The sequence below is a fragment of the Schistocerca cancellata genome, chromosome 9 (genome assembly GCF_023864275.1).
Source record: "Schistocerca cancellata isolate TAMUIC-IGC-003103 chromosome 9, iqSchCanc2.1, whole genome shotgun sequence".
In the NCBI taxonomy this organism is placed as follows: Eukaryota; Metazoa; Arthropoda; class Insecta; order Orthoptera; family Acrididae; genus Schistocerca; species Schistocerca cancellata.
In genome coordinates, this window is record NC_064634.1 from 437,013,559 (window position 1) to 437,036,292 (window position 22,734).

Below are 22,734 nucleotides of genomic sequence, written 5' to 3' on the forward strand. Positions count from 1 at the left end.
GATGATGATGATGATTGGTGTGTTAGGGCGCACAACAGCGAGGTTATCAGTGCCCGTTCCCAAAAGTTCAATTCAGAGCCAAACAGTGAGGGAATTGGTATCGTTCAAATGGCAAGATTGGACACAGCACATCAAAACAGGGAGATAAAACGAAAAATAAAATAGCAGTACAAACAGGTAAAAATATTTAACGGTGGCTGAGTGACCACTTACAAATAATGGGTGACCAAACCAGTGGACAGCACATTAAGGCTTCAATCCCAATATTTTGGGAAGAAGGCCAGACATCACACAAAAACGTAAAACTCTAGCGACACTCGCCTCATTATTAGTTAAAATAGAGGGCAGGTCTGGTGGTAAATTTAAATCTTCCCTCAAACCTACATATAAAACACACTCAGTTAAAATATGTCGTATCGACAGCTGTGTCCCACATGTCTGACACGTTGGTGGCTCCTCACGACGTAACAGAAAACCATGTGTCAAAGGACAATGTCCAATTCTAAGCCGTGTAAGGGCTACTTCCTCAGCTCGTCTTTATATGGAATCAAAATATACGTTTAATACGCACACGAGTACATATTATTAAATAGAGATCCCACAGCCCACTCGCGGTACGCGTCCCGCGCGACCGTAACAGGCCCTGAGATACTTCTGGAACTGACTCGAACACTCACTCGCCCCCGTGAAGATAAACACCCAAGCAGCATCGTCTTCTGGCTAGGACAGACCGAAGGTAAAGCCTTGCTGGACATTCGCCAGGGCTGCGCGCCGGCGCCGCAAGGATCGGAGCTCTTCCTGAGATTTTAGGGGCCACCTCGCCACGGCCTGTGCCGCCGTACATTGTCTCAGCTGAGCCTGCGGTGGAAACCACACCTTTCGGCACAGCTGACGAGGGTGCAGTTGCTCCGACTGCTGTATCTTAGGGTACCCGTATCGCCTCTGTCGTGCAAGAGGCTCAAGTTTAGTTTCACGTCAACGTGGGTGTTTCTGTTGCGCAATGTACGGGGCAACTGTAATTAAAGCTCTAATTTCAAAATTCTGTGAAAAAAGAATCTGAGCAGAATGTCAAATCTGAACGGAATACTGTCGAAGAAGGGTGAAATATTATGGAAAAGAAAAACAATTTAACGAAACTTTCCTCACTAGGTGGCGCTGTAAACGGCAGAATGCGCAAAATCTTGTTGCTTTTAATGGCGTTTTTGGCCTTATGATAGTTAAAGAATGATTTCTTCCATACGATGTTGTATGGTCTTGCCGTGGTCGATGGGATTGCCTAACAGTGCCACAACTGTTGAATGTGAAACGTGTGCGATCAAGCACATTCTACAGACAGGTTGGTTTGCTGTACAACTCATATCATAGTCGTCCTGTTGAGATTCATCTCTCATTTGTAGCCGAACCCGTATACGTTACGACGCTTATCTAGTGGGAAAATTTTCGTCCCCACTTCTTCGGTAATATTCCGTTCAAATCTGACATAGTTCTGAGCAGCTTTTTTTGGTTTTTACAGCGTTTTGAAACAGTAACTTTATTTATAGCCACCATTCTTAACCCTTCAACTGCTGGCTACGTATACATGGTGGTCAGAAACAGTCTGAAAAGTTTGTAAAGGTGTTGCAGAGTAGATGACGCTGAGAAATAATTAAGAAAATACTCAACCAATTTCCCCGCTTCAGAGTTAATTAGCACTGAGGTTAGTCATTCAGGCTATTGCGCAAGCAAATTCAAGCGACCGGCCAGATACAGTTAGTGTCGGTTGATCTTATATGGTAGATGATAACGCAACAGATCGCTCAACCTCTGGCTCGGATTCAATCCTTACCGTCGCGTGTCCAGTTGTTGTATTGCTCTCTTGTCTGGTTTTAGGAAACCAAACGAAATACGCGTTTGGCGACACCATCTCTGGCGGGCACCTTGAATTTGCACGTGCGGCGGCCCGATTGGCTAATTTCAATGTCAATTAACTAGGAAACACCAGAAGACATAGAATTTTTTCTTAAAAAAACCTACCCCCCCCCTCCCAACACCCAGTTTTTCAGACTGTTTCTGACCATCCTTTATATTCCTTCAGTCGTCGGGCCTCCCTCGCTAACGACGTATACAAGTTGAATCCCTGTTGTTAATTTTCACGAACGATGGAGAGGGATAAATGTACCAGTTTGAGGTAAGGGATCCTGGTCCAGAAACGGCCGCGTCGGAGGTTATAATCTAGGATCATTCTCATACCTTTGACAGTGGAATAGATGTACCAGTAAGATTTTAGTGTAGCAAGTTTTAAAGATGGTAGTGTGGACCAAAACAAGAAAAACTCTCTCGTAAATATGGGCTCTAAGGTGCGTACTGAACTGCTGAGGAGCTATGATCTGGAAGTAGTAAAATGCTGAACGTAATCAAAATAATTTTAAAACAATAATTTTACCAGAAGGGCCTTTCTTAAAAGTATCAAAATAAGTAAAACTGAATCGCCACAACGGGAAAACTCTTGATTACAAGGGTCAGCATATTGAAAAAAATCTTTACACTCTGATAAATATACAAGAGTATAAAAGATTTTAGCAACATTTCCTGTAATAACAGTTACAGGTAGCTGACGCTAAATGTGCTTTACGCATCTTCGGAGCAAACAGTGAAGTTATAATTGCAAAATAATTTTTAAGGTAGGTTGCACTTGTCGGTGAAAGAGACCCTACAGTAAGTTAAAAATTTATCAAAGCACATAAGTGAAGTCACTAATGAGCAAAATTTCTAAAGAATAAAAATTTTTGCATATCTGTGAAGCAGATAGTGAAACCATCAACACAAAGTTTTTACAAGAGAACGTTTTGTACACGCTTGGGAAACAAAATAGATTTTTTATGATCATTACTAAAGCAGCTAAAACAAAGTGACGTTTAAAAAAGAAATAAAAATGAACATGTCTGTGAAGCAGACAGAGCTGGATGTTAGTAAAAATATTTTAAAGGAAAATAAATTATGCATGTTTCTGAAGAGGACGGAACAGAACACTGTAATATAACTTCAAATTTTCAATTATTAATATGTCATTTTCTTCGTTTTTCGTCGTTCCTTAGTTCCTTCAAAATTCACCAAGAACTTTACTTTCAGGAGCATAGGCGTTTGCTAGATTCAAACATATTCTAGAACATACAGTATACAAATTAGATTTACGTACGAAGTCAGACAAACCGTTCACAGGCTCCTTAAACTCAACATTAACTTGTGAATATGCACCAGAAGCCTTTATTTCACAAATAGTAAACCAAAGGAAATACATAAATTCGGTGAAACTGACTTTTAGATTACCAGATATACCCTCCAATAGCGCAAATTACAATTAAATAACGTTTTTACTTACAGTAAATACGAGGGTTGGAACTTTAATAGTGGCAAATATTTTTATAGCTCGTACAAAACAGATATGTGTCTCAAAGTTTTACTGACTTTCAAAGTAGTCACCAGCATTGTGTATAACCCGTTGCCAGCGATGTGGAAGTCGTAGGATACTCTTAGCAGTGTCAGTTGTGTTGACAGTTCGAGCGGCGCTGTCTATTGCCCGACGAATTTGTAGCAGTTCTGAAGCGAATGCCGTGAAGTGTTTCCTTCAGTTTAGAAATCGAGTTGAATTTACAAGGGCTTAAGTCAGGGGAGTGCAGTAGGTGATATAGTGCTTTGCAACCCCAACAGTCAAACAAATCAGTAACAAAAAAATGGTTCAAATGGCTCTGAGCACTATGGGACTCAACTGCTGAGGTCATTAGTCCCCTAGAACTTAGAACTAGTTAAACCTAACTAACCTAAGGACATCACAAACATCCATGCCCGAGGCAGGATTCGAACCTGCGACCGTAGCGGTCTTGCGGTTCCAGACTGCAGCGCCTTTAACCGCACGGCCACTTCGGCCGGCAAAATCAGTAACAGCTTTCACTGTACGTGCTTAAGCATTGTCCTGCAAAATGATGGTCAGGTCCTGCAGAAAGTGTCATTGCTTCTGTCTCCATGCTGTTCATTATTGGAACACAACCTACGATCAGCTTAGAGACAGAAGTGACGACAGTTTCTGTAGGACCCTACCATCATTTTGCAAGACAATGCTCAAGCACGTACAGTGCAACCTGTTACTGATATGTTTGACTGATGGGGCTGCAAAGCGCTATACCACTTATTGCACTCCCTTAAGCCCTCATGAGCTCAACTCCATTTCTAAGCTGAAAGAAACACTTCACGGCATTCGCTTCACAAGTACTACAAATTCGTCGGGCAATAGACCACGCCGCTCGAATTGTCAACACAACTGGCACTGCTAAGAGTATCCTACGACTTCCACATCACTGGCAACGGGTTATACACAATGCTGATGACTACTTTGAAGGTCAGTAAAACTTTGAAACACGTATCTATTTTGTACGAACTGTAAATAAATATTTGCCACTATTAAAGTTCCAACCCTTGTAGACAGAAGAGACCTTTATGTTAGAATATAAACTTGAACATTAAGAAAAAGCATTACTGTCTGCTTTCGTGAACACAATACAGAACCATTCTCTAGCCGCGCGGGGAAGCCGCGCGTTTTTTGGCGCCTTGCCACGGTCCTACCTTAGGTATGGGGTGTGTCTTGTCCTTAGCGTAAGATGAATTATTAGATTAAGTAGTGTGGAAGCCTAGGGACCGATGATCTCAGCAGTTTGGCCCCATAGGAGCTTACCACCACCACCAACCATTATCTATTCTAAAACATACCCAGAACGCAAATCAGGTAGCAAGTGAAAGACCGCACAGGCCTCCCCCAGAACACCATGGAAATAGAGAACATGTGACAAACTTGAGGGGAAGTGTTTAACTACAGAAATGTTGTTGTTTTGGTCTTCAGTCCAAAGGCCGGTTTGATGCATCTCTGCATGCTACTCTATCCTGTGCAAGCCTCTTCATCTCCCAGTAACTCGTGCAATCTACATTTCTCTGAATCTGCTTGGCTTTGGCTTCCCTCTGCGCTTCACTCCAATACTAAACTGGTGATCCCTTGATAACTCAGAACGTGCCCTACCAACCGATTCCTTCTACTACTCAAGTTGTGCCACAAATTCCTCTTCTCCTCAATTCTGTTCAGTACCTCCTCATTAGTTATGTGATCTACCCATCTAATCTTCAGCATTCTTCTGTAGCATCACATTTCGAAACTTCTATTATCTTCTTGTCCGAACTATTTATCGTCCATGTTTCACTTCCATACATGGCTACACTCCATACAAATACTTTCAGAAACGACTTCCCGACACTTCAATCTATACTGTTAATAAATTTCTCTTCTTCCGAAACGCTTTCGTTGCCATCGCCAGTTTTGTTATATCCTCTCTACTTCGACCGTTATCAGTTATTTTGCTGCCCAAATAGCAAAACTCACCTACTTCTTTCAGTGTCTCATTTCCTGATCTAATTCCTCCAGCATCACCTGATTTAATTCGACTACATTCCATTATTTCGTTTTGCTTTTACTGATGTTCATCTTATACCCTCCTTTCAAGACACTGTCCATTCTGTTCAGCTGTTCTTCCAAGTCTTTTGATGTCTCTGACAGAATTAAACTGTCCTCGACAAAACTCAAGTTTTTTATTTCTTCTCCCTGAATTTTAATTCCTACTCCAAATTTTTTCTTTCGTTTCCTTTACTGCTTGCTCGATGTACAGATTGAATAACATCGAGGATAACACTTTTGCACTAAACAGGCTACAAGTTTCTAAATAAAAATTCTTTTATGGAATATAGCGTGGGAACTTCTTCAGTTTACTTTCAACTTTAACTTTTTCTGTGTATAATATTAACATCACTGAGTAAGTGATCAAAGATATTGGCAAGCCGAGCATTCAGTCTTTTCTGAGCTAAAATCAGTTTTAATGGCGATCACTTTCTCTTCTAGTATGGTAATTATGAATATCGTTTTTCCTACAGAACTCCAACCGTTTCTTTGAAAACAAGTTTCTTGAGAGCAAATATGTACTGTGATGTTGTAAATAAAAGTACCTAACTCCTTAATCATTTGGCTAAAAGGCCGGCCGCAGTGGTCTAGCGGTTCTGGCGCTGCAGTCCGGAACCGCGGGACTGCTACGGTCGCAGGTTCGAATCCTGCCTCGGGCATGGGTGTGTGTGATGTTCTTAGGTTAGTTAGGTTTAAGTAGTTCTAAGTTCTAGGGGACTTATGACCTAAGATGTTGAGTCCCATAGTGCTCAGAGCCATTTGAACCATTTGGCTAGAAAGTGGTAGAGGCTGGGCGCTATATAGTGTACTAGTCTTAGGGCACACTTTTTCAATGAACGCTTTCTTTCTTAAATTCGATTTATCCCAGAATACATTTCCTTGTGATATAAGCAAATAATGTTAACTTATTTATCTGTCCGTGTTATGCAGTACCAAGAAGTGCCAAATGGCTTAACTGAGGTTCCTAAGAAGCTCTAAATGCGTGTTTTCTTTGCAATTTAGATTCTCATTAATTCACCCAAAAAAGTCTGAAGACCTACCTTGATCACCAACATTTGATCAGGCTTTAAATTTATCGCTAGTCTGTTTGATGTGTATTACAAAGCAACTGATCGGAGACACGTCTGTGTGAAGTCATGATAGCTGTTGGGAACCTGTGAAGTGTCTGCGACGTTAGCCCAATCGTCCGCAGCTCGTGTTCGTGCGGTAGCGTTCTCGCTTCCCGCGCCCGGGTTCGATTCCCGGCGGGGTCAGGGATTTTCTCTGCCTCGTGATGACTGGGTGTTGTGTGATGTCCTTAGGTTAGTTAGGTTTAAGTAGTTCTAAGTTCTAGGGGACTGATGACCATAGCTGTTAAGCCCCATAGTGCTCATAGCCATTTGAACCATTTTTTTGCTAGTCCAATCACTTATTCACAATAGTTATAAGTCATCGTTTTTGGCACCAGCTATGGCTGGTGCTTCGTTCAGGTGCATATTGGATTCTGCCTGTCGTCTGTGGAGTAAGCTCAGCATCTGCATGTCCAGGCGGTGTGTTAACGACTCCAGCGTCTAGGCAGGTTGACAGCAGGCACAGCCATTGTCCAGCGTGAAGTGGTCTCGTGCTGGCTGCTGGAGTGCCTTCAGTCCCAATCTGAATTCTACGATAACACTTGATTCATTAGCAGTGTACCTGGTATCAGTGGTCATGTGGTCAGTTGATTTCTTCCCTATTGGCCTGGTGGGTTTCAGCACCCAGAGAAACACGAATGTTGAGCAGGAACATGGAGTCCTAGAGATCCTATTGCTGCCTTCTGCGTTGAATTTCAGTGCTGGTAGTAATCTGCAGTGTAGTCATGTCAGAAGGGAGTCAGTTTCTCCATCAGTAGATGGTAGACAACGGGCAGTATGAAGTTCATCATGTAAATACCATCATCTTGAGTATATCTTCAGCTAGTTCACCTAGGATGTAAATTCATTACAGTATCGTAATCAAGGAATAGAGTAACATGACAGTGAATGCCATTGATCCCAATGATAAACTCATCATGAGAGTTGGAACGCTGGAGTAATTAAAGGGAGCTAGTGAGAGAGTATAATGTGAGGTTCAGTTTGTAATGGTAACATGTGTCCTCCTTATTGTGCTATATTCATTCAGCAGGCTGTTAACTGCTGTGTGAGTTCGTCACTAGGTGCTCTTGTGTAAGGGAGAGTTTCTCGCACAATGTCTTATGAGCTAATGAATGTGGTTTTCTTTTCTCACTCAGCAGACAGTGTCTTAATGTGATGAGGGCCTGACTCACTTGCGACATACCGACTCGCTTCCTGCTCCACATCTGTCTCTCACATGATTGATTTTGCTTGTGGTAATGTTAATGAGTGTAAATAAAAATTTCTGATTTCTTACCTGTGCCATAACACTATTAAATGTAATACCTTATCACACATGAGAAACAACAGAGGGCCTAAAATTATGATTTGTGGAACTCCAATTATTGTTATAAATGTGGACACTGTCTTTTGGACGACACAGATTTTTTGCCAATGACGTGCCTTGCTTACTAACTCTTGATCAAGGCCTATTTCAGAATAATAATGGGAATCATGCTAATACACCTTTCAAAAATTTGGCGAGCTCGAGTTACAGACGCTGAGCAGACATAAATAACTGACGGATTTGTCTAAGGCGTGGGGAGGGGGTAGCGTCCAAAATGATGTGATGGCGTCCAGACGGACACTTACAAACTTTTTTTTTTTAACCGTTTCACTGGTGGGTGCGCCATAACAGTGCCCACATCTGTGTGCGATCAGGCCACTCCGCGCAGCGTTGTTCGCCGTGCTGGGCACGATATGGTGCTGAGCAGTGTAGCGCAGGCTTTGCAGTGTTTATTCTCACTAGTAAGCTCTTAATATAAAAAGTACACGGTGTGGTGTCACCGCCAGACACCACACTTGCTAGATGGTAGCCTTTAAATCGTCCGCGGTCCGTTAGTATACGTCGGACCCGCGTGTCGCCACTATCAGTGATTACAGACCGAGCGCCGCCACACGGCAGGACTAGAGAGAATTCCTAGCACTCGCCCCAGTTGTACAGCCGACTTTGCTAGCGATGGTTCACTGACAAAATACGCTCTCATTTGCCGAGACGATAGTTAGCAAAGCCTTCAGCTACGTCATTTGCTACGACCTAGCAAGGCGCCATTACCAGTTACTATTGATGCTGTAAAACATGTACCGTCAAGAGCGATGTTCACCATTTATGGATTAAAGTTAAGTATTCCACCAGCTACGTCAGTTTTTTCTAAGTCTAATTTCCTTGTCCTGTTCCAGACCTCACGCCAGCCTGCGTGAGCTAAAACGCGTGCCTTTCGGCTTCCTCTAGTAGTACCGGGTTGGCTCTCTTGCCAACCCACAACACTCGGAATATTCTATATTGCTGGATTTTCAAAAGCTATATAACATTACAAGGGAGCACAATTCATAACGTTTTTTTCGGCTGATATACTCCGAAACAAGGCCAACGCACTGTCCTTTGACACGTTGTTTACAGCAATAACACGATTCCTTTCGTTGTTTATCTTTGCTGCACATGGTGTACCTTGTTACAGTCCATGTTGTTTTACTGACGATTCAACGACGTTTGGAAAGTGCCTTGCTCGAAGACTCAATCAATTTTCTTCATCTGATGCATGTTTATGCTTTCGTGATGGTATGGGCCTATCGACTCACTATAACCATATCAACTGAAGGAATAAAGTCTGAAAATGAGTCCGTGATCATATTTTTTTCACTTTAATTTACAGGTCCGTTTAGATCATACAAACTTCTACACTTCACTAGTATTGGTTTCGGCTACTACCATCTTCAAATCATAAAATATTCTGATGTAGTATCAACACCAAACTAATCATGGAGGTACATAGTAAGTGCTACTGTAACCCAACACGCATTTTGGTTCAAATTTCTCGGTGTTAGTTTAGCGATGCATTATCCCAGATGAGTTTATTTCAGCTGTGTGGCATCCGTCAACATACATGTATCTCTTTTGTCGTGCCACTTCATATCTGTTGACCTAAACTCCATCTTTTCTCCTTGTTGTTTAAGTTAAAGCTTTGGCATACCTTTCCTGTTCATGTACACTATACATACTGCTTTTAAACCTCTTTAATACAAAAAGTAGGAAAGAGATGTACTTACATACCAATTGTACTCACACAGAGGGTTTCAGCTGCCCCTATCAGTAACGTTTTATGCAACCCATATTACGTCTGTACTAGGAACGGTATCCGGACAGATGACAGCCATGTAATGGATGTAAGCTCCCCCTCAGAGCTTTGGGCGACTGTGTGCTAACGAAATCATACTGTAAAGAGGCACGTGAGGATTGGACATAAGTTACACTGTATTTTTGGACCAAGATATATCTTGTATTGTATTGTATTGTATTGTGTGTTAACCGGGGACCTAGAAACGACGGAGAGGCTCCGTCCCCGCGCAGCCGCAGTGGTCCACAACCCCACGACGACTACCGCAGTCCACTTCACCCCTCCGCCGCCGCACACCGAACCCAGGGTTCGGCCCCCGGTGGGCCCGCCAGGGAACGTCTCACACCAGACGAGTGTAACCCCTATGTTTGCGTGGTAGAGTAATGGTGGTGTACGCGTACATGGAGAACTTGTTTGCGCAGCAATCGCCGACATAGTGTAACTGAAGCGGAATAAGGGGAACCAGCCAGCATTCGCCGAGGCAGATGGAAAACCGCCCAAAACCATCCACAGACTGGCCGGTTCCCCGGACCTCGACACAAATCCGCCGTGCGGATTCGTGCCGGGACCAGGCGCTCCTTTCCGCCCGGAAAACCGTGCGTTAGACCGCACGGCCAACCGGGCGGGCAAGATATACCTTACTTCACCATACTTATCCATGTGTCTCTAATACCTCTTTGTGTAATTAGCGGTGTTGTCGTATGGGTTTTGGATGTCTGTATTTCGTTTAAAGTACTTAATCTTTGGTAAATGATTTAGACACGTGGCTTATGAAGTCTGCTTCACCATCTGAAATAAAGAAATTAACGGAAGATATTTACATGAGAAGTGTGGAAGTAACAACTTTCCGCTATATAACCCACCGAAAAGATTAATATGTGACTTGCTGCGTTAATACGTACAATAAAGTAGTTTCACAAATAGAATTTGTACAATAGATCTAAGAAATCTTCGTATACTTGATCAGTTATTCTCCGACTTTTTGACAATGTGCTTGACACCTCCAGAGTGAACTGACCAGCAACACTAAACTGTAATGTGGGGTTCCATAGATGACATCTGTAGGGGCAGCTGAGTCACCCTGTACAGACTGTCCCAGAATCAACTTCCAAAGGTGTTTTCACAATGTTGCCGGTAATTTTCTAGTAGTGTTCACTGACTTCTGCGTCACACTTTGTACTAGTACATACGAAAACGTCAAGTATAAATCCTGTTTCACAATCAACGAAACAAATACTTTTGTATCAAGACGACGTCTTTTAGATGGAATGTACTGTTTGAAAGCCAAGTGTACCTTGAATGACGAAAAACTTTCGTCAGTGCACACTTTCTGGATTGGGGTGAGTGCTGTTCTGAACTTCCCTCTAAATAGTAAAACAACTGATCTTACTTTATTACAATCCATCCCATCATCTTGAGCAGTAACACGTTGTGCATGTCGCCAGCATATATCCGACGATAGAGCTCTTTTTATGCTCAGCTCCCTACACATATACAGGATGATTCCGAGATTATGTTACAGACTATCAGGAATGATGGAGGAGGATAAAGGTATCAGTTTGATTAAGGAACCTTGGCCCGAAAACGACCGATTCGAAAGTGATAAGCGGAAATAGTTCTGATACGTCTGACGGTGAGAAACATGAACCAGTACTGTTGTTGCTAAGATCGTAGGGCAGGTAATTTTCAGAGGAATGGACCACAACCATGAGCTCTAACGGGCATTCTGTAAGAGCTATGAGCACTTGTTCATCTTCAGTACTGTGAAACACATCTCTTCTACTGCAGGGCCCTTGGATTCCATATTTTTTGGAGGAGTTAGTATGGAGCAATACAAGAAAAAAGTCAACTGATGAGGGCTCTAAAATGCATACTCTAAGAGCTACAAGCATTTTCTTGTTTCGGTCCATATTAGCTCCCCCAAAAATATGGAAACCAAAGTCCTTGTAGTAGAAGAGATGTGTTTCACAGTATTGAAGATGAACGAGCTCATAGTTCTTAGGGTGCGTGAGCCGTACGCGAGTCCTGATATCGATTTTGGTAATTGTTGACCCTCTTTGGTTGCGTTGCTAAGTAACAGCTTCTCGGGCGTCCCCTGTGGAGGCGGTTTTGCAGCAACGCGAGTACGATGTAAGCGTGCGCCCGGCGCGCGGCTGAGCAGTCTGCTGAGTGCGCAGTTAGTTGGAGGTCGGCGGGGAGTTCGCCGTTGGACGGAGCTGTGCTTGGAATCGTGGCTCGTGCCGAGGTATTTGTTTTTAGACAATCATTAGATGTATTGAGAATACGATTTTCTGTCATCAACTTCGGCTTCCGATTTTTCAGATACTAGGGAGTGTTTTCTAAAAATCCGAAACCTCTCTGTTTTCAGTTCAGAACTTCCTTGGCAAATTGCATCAAAGTAATTGATACACATGTCAGATCTTCCCTTGTAGGTGTTGTTTGTTGGACTTGCCTGATCATTCTACTGGCGTAGTTTGGCCGACACATTAAAGGCGGATCAGCACCTTGAACGTCATTAGTCCTAACGCTTGTTTGTAATTCTCGCTTTGCACTCTTGACACACCCATTTTAAATAAGTGTTTTGTATTCCTGTAGTTCATTTACAGAAGAATGGAGAAACTGGTAGAAGACCACCTGGGGAAGATCAGTTTGGATACCGTAGAAATGTAGGAACACGGCCGGCCGCGGTGGTCTCGCGGTTCTAGGCGCGCAGTCCGGAAACGCGCGACTGCTACGGTCGCAGGTTCGAATCCTGCCTCGGGCATGGATGTGTGTGATGTCCTTAGGTTAGTTAGGTTTAAGTAGTTCTAAGTTCTAGGGGACTGATGACCACAGCTGTTAAGTCCCATAGTGCTCAGAGCCATTTGTAGGAACACGGGAGGCAATACTGACCCTACCACTCATCTTAGAAGCTAGATTAAGGAAAGACAAACCTACGTTTATAGCATTTGTAGACTTAGAGAAACCTTTTGACAATGCTGACTTTCAAATTCTGAAGGTGGCAGGGATAAAATACAGGAAGTGAAATGCTATTTACTGTTTGTACAGAAACCAGATGGCAGTTATAACAGTCAAGGGGGACGAAAGGGAAGCAATAGTTGAGAAAGGAGTGAGACAGGACCATTCAGTTAATACTCTGTAAACTGACTGATAGTTTGTCATTGACATATCGTGCAGATTGATCTCTGGTATAATTAACTAATTAATTAATTATATGACTCGACATTTCTGAACAAATTTGAGTCACTTGCTGATTAACTATCAAATCTACCAAACACTAGCTACATCTCACTGTTACGGATCAATAAGAGATAGGATGTTGGGTATACTTTTACATACTTCGGGGACAGATACCTCACACCCAAACAAAAAAGTACATGCATACGAATCTAGAAAAGAACCTTCTGCGTTTAAGGTATTAATGAAAGAAAACATAGTTGTCAAGTGGGAAACTAGAAACAAATGTTCAAAATGTCTGTCGCTTGTTTCTCTTCAATGGCGCAATGTCCATAGGCTTCCATGATTTCTTTAAGAAGCGCCTCTGCATTAGAGATTTATACCACATAAACTGGTTGTTTCAGGTAACCTCGAATATATGAGAATAGTGAAGCTTTCATCACCTCCAAGTGAGAAAGTTAGGCGATTCTTTCATGTCTTAATTTTTGTATGTATGTTCTAGTACATATTGAAATCTCTGAGCCGTAGTACTATAGCACACCGCTAGAGGAACTCAAACAAAATCGCACAGCCCTCTGATGAAGGAGAATGTATCTACAATGGGCGTTCAAAATGTTTTGCACAGTCGTCTTTAAATTTTTTACTTTTTGCAGGAGGAGAATGAAATTTTCTGTGAAAATACTTGGAACATTTAGCTATACATTGAGCCTACTCAATGTAGCTTCCATCAGTTGTGACGCATCTTGTCCAACGTTCTTTCCATGATGTAAATGCACTTTGGTAAAATTCTCGGGATTGACTTTTACACCATCACTTGACACAGGAAATAAGGTCTATCTCACTACCAATGTTTTACTTTGCAGGTGGGCCTTCAGACGACCAAAGAGGTAAAAATCAGACGGAGCCAAGTCCGGACTTTAGGGAGGATGATTTGATCATGGTCTCCTTATTCACATCACTCACTGCCGTCGATGGTCTACCGCATCGTGGATTGTCCAGAAGAGAGAAGTCACCTTCTTTAAGCCTCTGCTGTGATCCACTGTGTCCTCCCCATAAACAGGGATCAACTTCCTGTGAATAGATGTGGCAGAGTCATCGCCGGTCTTGAAGAGGAACTCCATCACCGACCGTTGTCGCAACCTGACATCTACTTCACTGTCCATTATGGCTGACCTGTAAATAAAATACTTTTATATACCAACTTATAGCTAAATGTTCCAAGTACGTTCACAAAAAATTTCATTCTCCTCGTGCGAAAAATTAAAAAAAAGATGGAGACGAGTGTGGAAAACTATTTGAACGCCCTTTGTACATACACACGTACACTTTGCAAACAAATGTGAAGTGCATGGCAAGAGGTACTTCCGGTTGAACAGTTATTAGGATTCTTCTCGTTACTTTCACGTATGAAGCGTGGAAAATGACTGCTTAAGCTCTTCTGTACGCTCCGTAATAGTCTAATTTGGTGTTCGCCGTTGCTTCCAGAGCGATACATAAGGGATTGTAGTATATTCCTAGAGCCTTTTTTAAATATTTGTTCTTGTAACTTTGTAAGTAGCTTGCATGTGTCTTCAAGTATCTGCCGCTTCATTTTTTTCCAGAATCTTCATGAAGGTCTCCCATGGGTAAAAAGAACCTGTGAACATTTGTGGCGCCTTTCTTTGCATGCATGTAAAGCCGTGCGGTCTAACGCGCTGCTTCCCGGGCGGGAAGGCACGCTGATCCCCGGCACGAATGCGCCCAACAGAGGTGGTGTGCCGGCCAGCCTGTGGATGGTTTATAAGGCGGTTTTCCATCTACCTCGGCGAATGCGGGCTGGTTCCCCTTATTCCGCCTCAGTTACACTATGTCGGCGATTGCTGTGCAAACACTGATTCCACGTAAGTGTACACCATAATTACTCTACCACGCAAGCATTTGGGGTTACACTCATCTGGTATGAGACGTTCCCGGGGAGGGGGGGGGGGAGGAGAGGGATCCACTGGGGGCCGGCCGAACCACACAATAACCCTGGGTTCGGTGTGGGGCGGCGGTGGGGTGGGTGGACTGCTGTGGCCTGTTGTAGGGTTGTGAACCACTGAGGGCTATGGCGGGACGAAGCCTCTCCGTCGTTTCTAGGTCCCCGGTTTAAATACACCATGCACAAGCCTATGTGATCATTCTATCTCGAGTCCCTACAAGCCGTTACACCCAAGTATTTATATGAGTTGACTGATTTCAACTGTGATTCGGCAGTGATAAAATAGTATGTTTCTTTGTTTTGTAAAGTGCACAATTTTACATTTCTGAACATTTAAAAAGGATTGACAGTCGTTACATCACTCAAATTTTATCAAGATTTGAATGAATATTAATGCAGCCAATTCAGACTCATTAACATTAATAAATCAGGATACTACGTTTTATAGTTTTGTGAGGTGTGCTATTTTACATTTTTAAACATTTAAAGCAAGTCCCAATCACAGTCAATCATTGAAATCTTATCAAGAGCTAACTAAATAGTCTGCCACGACCCATGGCTGGAGAAAGTCATTCTGTTCGAGATACTATAATTTTGTTGTTGAAGGAACCTACGGCATGCGAAATATTGTAGCTAGCAAGAAGCTGGGAGTGACTGAGTGATAAGCCGCAAAAATACAGCATTTAATCCAGAAAGGTAATTTATTAACAATTTTCTGCTACAGTCTTATGAATTTTGATACGTCGTGGTATGGGAAAACTTAACCAAAACGTAAGGTAAGCAGAGCTCCAAGGCTGCAGGGAGTGAAAGTGTAGACCCAAATGAGGTGACAGCTTCAAACACAATTTAATTTTACTAAACATTAAAAAAACACCTGTTCACTTCTACAAATATATATATAGCACAATAAATTTTTTTTAAACTCCAGACCTGAAGGGCCGCTGAACATTCACAACTGTAATGTCAGAATGACAATCTTAAGATTCAAGATAATCACGATCTGAAGGACCCAACACTTTTGATTAATTATTGACCAATACAATAAGTTACTGAAAGGAATGACTTTAATCATTCGGCCAGAAGGGCCAATCAAATATAACCACAAATGCTGTTTTCATAATGCTACAAGAATGCAAAACCAACAGTTAATTTACTTCGTCCAGAGGAGCAGTAAAGACCAAAAGACAACTCATATACCAAAGGTTTTTTTTAATGAAACAATCTAACAAGATAAAATTAATAACCAAAACGGGGTAGTGACGTCGCCACTCGTCTTGAAGAGCCCGAATATCAGTAGTAATAAATATTTGAGAATGGTTGAAGTTAGTGAGTTAGCACTTAAAACCAGCCCGTGCTCCTCACCATTAGGAAAAATTTACAATCAGCTGTGCTAGGACTGCCTGCTTTAGCAATATGGCACAGACCAGCAGAACAACTAGAAACTTCACCAACGTAGCGAATCGTCCACATAGGGCATGACAGCAACTCTCTATAACACATAAAATAAAAATTACTAAACATTGAAACACATGGTTCAAAATATAACGCCTATCTAGGCAGGAACTGTTAATGACGCCCACTAGCCTTCGTAAATCTTCGACTTAGTAAGTGTGACGGTCAGTACTAAATAATAATAATACCACTCAACAAATTGTAAAATACAAGATCGTTATTGCACTTGGGTCAGAATAAAATTTCAACCACAGATAATATTTTAGGTTCAGTTACTAAGGCACAGAGATTTAACACTCTTGTCTAGCGATAGTTACACTTGACAAAATAACAGCAGATCATTGAATCGAAATTTCGGGCACGCCTGAGCCTACTAAAATTGCGAAACACCATGGCACACTACCTTAGAGCAAAACACACCCGACGACATGGGCAGAAATTGAGTGAGACACATCAAGTCAAGAAATTCTTATCGTTAATCCAGAATGCAGACAAGCATTCGGCGACAGGTTGCAACCAGCATCAACTCGAGTTATGTCAATCGCCCCAGTTCCGCCATAGCAACGCGGACACGCCGCGTCAACAGTTACCACACCGAGCTTTCTTATCACACAGCCCGTCCAGAACGACTGCCGTCGTCCCGAGTACAAACGCTCGTAGCAATCACGTGCGTTCACAGGAAGTTATACCACCTTTCCCACAACATTGCGCTGCCACACAACCGGAAACTAAACTCCCCGTCTCACTCCGGCAGCAGCACTCGATACTATCGTCGTCAGCAGGTCTCTCCAAGGAACGCAGCGCCCTCCGAAATTTAAAAGCAAACGGACCAATCGCAGCAGAGCAAAGCCAAGGCTCCGGAAGACGACACACCACACTTAGGCAAAGATGAAGATGGTACGGTTCAAATTTCTTTTTTGAGACATGAAACTGGACAAATAGAAGAAAATTAACAATGAATCATTAATGTTTGAAATTTAAACGATTTTCGGTTAACATTTGAAAACATTTCATTATGTCGACTATCTGTCAAAGTTATTTCAACAGCTCAGTCTGAAAATTCAGACATTAGAACTACTAGAACAAATAGCAGTTTTCTAGTTAATACATATTCCAAAGCGAATACTTCAATAGTAAACACAACAGAGCTGTAAGCTCAGCAAATGGAACAACCAATGGGCAATGGTAACTTATGGCTCTTAACTAATTCGGAAGAAACACTACTTGAACTCTTTAGATAAAACAGAAACGACTCAGGTTTACTTCATATTAGAATGTGTAAATAAAATGCGAACAACAGCGCCCAGAAGACTTCCGCAAAAGCAATTGCATTAGGCCTGAGTATCAAATTAAATTACGCGAAGGCAGCACAAAAATTGATAGATTAAAAATCTAACTCAAGCTCGTCACAAAAAGGTGCCTAAGCCACTAACAGCCAGCCATAGCAGTGAGCAGTGTAGGTTAGCCACCGGTAAGGAATCAAAGTAGTTGAAACCTAAAACACATAATGTGATAATCGTTACAACACAGTCGATGGTTCCGAATATTTGTACAGTCTATACCCTACGGTCTTCACCAAGTTAGTCCAACTGGGCCCAATCCTGTAATTCAGTAATTCCACTTTTCCTTTGCACTGAGTAGCCATAAACAACAGATTAAGTTCGTTTGTGGTCATCTATCAAATCAGAGCACCGTGCTTCTCTGACATACAAGTTTATAGAATAGCGCCACCCGCTCGTTCGAAGTAGTTTTCACTTCCAGCAATTGCTCATAGCGTCCTTGCCTCATATGACTGTCAGCAGTCTTTGGAGCGCCTTCCTCCAGACATAGTAAAACTGTAAAAACTAGTGCGGGCCTTCGCTGGACTTTGAGGTGACAAAAGTTGTGGGATACTTCCTAATTTCTTGTCGGACCTCCTTTCCCCAGGCGTAGTGCAGCAACTGGACGTGGCGTGGACTTAACAAGTTGTTGGAATTAAAGGATTATTCAGCCATACTGCCTCTATAACCGTCCATAAGTGCGAAAGTGTTGCCAGTGCTGGATTTTGTTCAGGAACTGACCCTCGATAACGCTCCATAAAAATTCGATGGGATTCATGTTGGGCGATCTGCGTGGCCAAATCATTCGCTCGAATTGTCCACCTTCTTGAAACCAACTGCGAACAATTGAGCCATGTGGCAAGGAGCATTGTCATCCCAAAAAATTCCATCACTGTTTGGGAACATGAAGTCCATGTGAAACGTCACCTTAGAAAAATTATGAATGACTGTGCTTTAACTGACACACAATATTTTTGGCGCAACGGAATCTGACTTTCAGTAATCCCTACAAAAGAATGGCCCTGACTAACATTAACCTATACGTTTCACAAATCACTTACCTCACAAAAATTTTCGTTACTCGAACTACTGCAATACAGCGAGCGCCAGTAATGCCAGCTAAATAAAAGATTCAAACTACTGAAGACACTAACTACTGATAGGCATAGTTAGCAAATGAAAGATTTTGGTAGAGAACAAACAATGTATTTACCTCAATAGTGTTCAAAAATGATAATATATATACAGCAGTTCATGACATCCATTCGTACAAATGTACTGCTTCTGATGGACACACGTCCAGATCACCCGCTCTCAAAAATGCGCCATCTCACTTCCCCACATCCACCACTGCTGGCGGCTCACCTCCAACTGCGCAACGTTACGCGCTGTTAAAGGCCAACAGCCCAACACTAGAATAGCCAACAACAAAGCAAATCAGCCACAGACTGCACACAGCACAGCTAGTGATTTTCATACAGAGCGCTACGTGGCGTTACCAATATAAAAACCTAAACAGCCTACTTACATAGCCCCCATGCTCCCCACAAAAAAAATTTACAAGTTGTTTTGGGCAGTGGCCAATAGAGATTTGAAAAATTTTTTCATAATTACAATAACAAAGAAATCAAATGCACACACTTATTGATACAATGTTGGTCAAAAGCTAAAATTTTCTCACAGTCCATAAAGACAGTCCTGATCATTCATATGAGTAAAATTGCAGTGTTTTTCTCAAAGTCTGAGTAGTAAAAGAAAATGCACACGGAACTAGTGGATTTCCACGCAGCCTTGAAGAAGTAGTGTTGTCCTTCCAACGGAAAGACAGTTCTGACTCTTGACATGCACACAGGTAATGGGCCACAACAGAGCAAACCCACAGCAGAGTCAGTCCAAGTTCAAGAATATTGGTAGGTAGGTCATCACAAAGCAGACCCACTGTAGTCCTGGTAGAGATTATGGTATTGGTGGGCCACCAGAGGTGCAGACCCACTGCAGTCCTTGTAGAAATAATGGTATTGGTGGATCATCAAAGGTGCAGACCCACTGCAGTCCTTGTAGAGATGGCAAGCAGCCATCTGTTGCGACTGTGCAGGTGCCCAATCACCATCGAAGAGTCTTGCAGACAATATAATAAGTCCATAACCACCACTTGTGCACTCACAAAGTTTTTGGAATTGTCCTTATAACCAGCAATGCTGTTAACCAGTCCCTTGCTGAATTATTAACACAAATGCAAGCACTAACAGTCCTCTTTTTTTCACATATTGTGCATAAACTATGACCAACAGAAACGTGTGCAGTGAAATGTAACTTACAAGTTACTTAATTTGATGAACTGGTCTCAATTACAATTTTATAACATAAGAATACAATAACAAAGGTACAAAATACATCATTAAAAACATAATAATACAGATAACATTTGTAGTAATAGGGGCTCTACAAAAAATAGAAATAAACATATACATCAGTATTACAGGAATTATGACATAAGTAAGTACATAAAAGATCAGAGTAACTTTTGAAACATCAACTTCACACATGAGCATTAAAACAAAACAGAATAAATAATGTCTAAACATCTTTACAAAGTAAATAACATATTATTAATGCCAATTATATTTGAGGATAACAGTATTCCTCATCATAGTGAATGTAGCTTAGTATTAGAAGAGAAAAAAATTCTATGAAACAGTGCACAGAGACAGGAAGAAAACAAATACACGAGGGTACACAAACACATATTGGGATAACACAAAAGGAAAGGACAGGGTTAGTTTTCAGTGTAACATTTGGTACTGCAGTCCAACCCAAAACTTCATTCCATAGATCGTCCCTCTTATTTCGACATTTGCTCCAGCCAAAAAAAAATCCTATCCAAGCATGGTTTCTGTATTCTGTTCACATCCTCTTTCAAAAATAGTTTTTCTCCACTGTACACTACTTTTTTGGCCAAATCATTTTCTTATAGCTCCTCAATGCATTTCTTCCAATCCATCATAGTTAGTTTCTTATATAGTCTACCCCCTCTTAAGCTAACTTAAATCTACTGAGCTCAGATGCTAAACTAAGGGACGACGCAATGCAGCAGCATAAAACAATTAATACAAACAGCAATGACAAAGAAATGCAAATTGGCAAAGCAAGCAGCAGTAAATGTAATAACTTATATCTAAACATGACAAACCCACAAGCAGAAAAAATAGTACACTAAAGACAACAATGCAGATAAGGGAAATGTATATTCACATCTTAATGTCTATGTAATTAAAGTGGTGCAGGACAAAAACTTATTTTATGAAATAAATTGCCAAGTACTTGAAAAGAAAATTATGTATGCAGTTCCTGTGAAGGGAAATGTCTTTTTGTGCTCCCTCATTTTCTTGGGAGTAAATCATAAAATTATTATTTACTGGATCTGTAGACAGAAAATATTTATATTAGTACATCTATAAAATTTTATTTTAACCAGTGCTGCAGTGCAGCTAGAAACTAGATATTAAACAAAATAGTCAAAGCAAGGCGTGAAACGTCATTCACTAGCCATATGGCATTTCATAAGTTAGTAGAAATTCTCTCAACTCTCGTAGAAAGACACTTGTCATAATCAGGTGTGCAGATGTAAGGATATTTCCCATCAGTTCATAAGCATTTCAGTAAGTAGCACAAAGCACATGCTTCACAGTATAATAATATGTTTCCAAGTTTGAGCATGTCATATTTGTGATGCTTTCTACAAAGAAATGTCAATAGCGAGGATAATGGCCTCTTTTTTTTTCTCCACCTGTGCCTCTGAAAGGCACACACTAATGGCTTTTTTCCAGGCGACTGTCACGCAGCTGGGTGCCCACGATGCATTATGTGAAGGTGGTCACTTAACTTTCTTACCGAAATATTTACGACAGCAGTGACAGTCTCATATAAAAATTTCCCAGGTCGAGAATTTGCGTTACAAATGTGTAGAAACAAAATCCTATCAACATAATAGTGTCCAAAAAATTTTCGTCGGCATTGTGATACATTCACTCATTTACACACATTTCCTATGTAAGTAGGCTGTTTAGGTTTTTATATTGGTAACACCACGTAGCGCTCTGTATGAAAATCACTGGCTGTGCTGTGTGCAGTCTGTGGCTGGTTTGCATTGTTGTTGGCTATTGTAGTGTTGGGCTGTTGGCTGTTAACAGCGCGTAGCGTTGCGCAGTTGGAGGTGAGCCGCCAGCAGTGGTGGATGTGGGAAAATGAGATGGCGCATTTTTGAGAGCGGATGATCTGGACGTGTGTCCATCAGAAACAGTACATTTGTAAGAATGGATGCCATGAACTGCTGTATATATATTATCATTTTTGAACACTATTGAGGTAAATACATTGTTTGTTAAAACAGAAGTAAAGCTGTGAGACCGGGCGTGAGTCGTGCTTCGGTAGCTCAGTTGGTAGAGCACTTGCCCGCGAAAGGCAAAGGTCCCGAGTTAGAGTCTCGGTCGGGCACACAGTTTTAATCTGCCAGGAAGTTTCATATCAGCGCACACTCCGCTGCAGAGTGAAAATCTCATTCTGGAAACATTGTTTGTTCTCTATCAAAATCTTTCATTTGCTAACTATGCCTATCAGTAGTTAGTGCCTTCAGTAGTTTGAATCTTTTATGTAGCTGGCAGTAGTGGCGCTCGCTGTATTGCAGTAGTTCGAGTAACGAAGATTTTTGTGAGGTAAGTGATTTGTGAAACGTATAGGTTAATGTTAGTCAGGGCCATTCTTTTGTAGGGATTACTGAAAGTCAGATTGCGTTGCGCCAAAAATATTGTGTGCCAGTTTAAGCACAGTCATTCATAATTTTTCTAAGGGGTCGTTTCATAAGTACGTTTTGTGGCTGCCAGCGGTGTGAGTCATTGCCCATTGTCTCTTTGTTGGCGTGTGTCATTATTGGGATTTGGGGACCTAACTTCTACAAATTCACCTTGTCGAGAGGGCCCTGCCCTGTTTGAATCCCGCCAGTGCTGATGCAGTTCAGGTCTGTCGCTACGATCATATCGTCTGTCGTCATGCTGGTAGATTCCATAGTTTCTTTCTTGTCGGTCACATGGTGGAGAATTTCTCCCTGAATCGT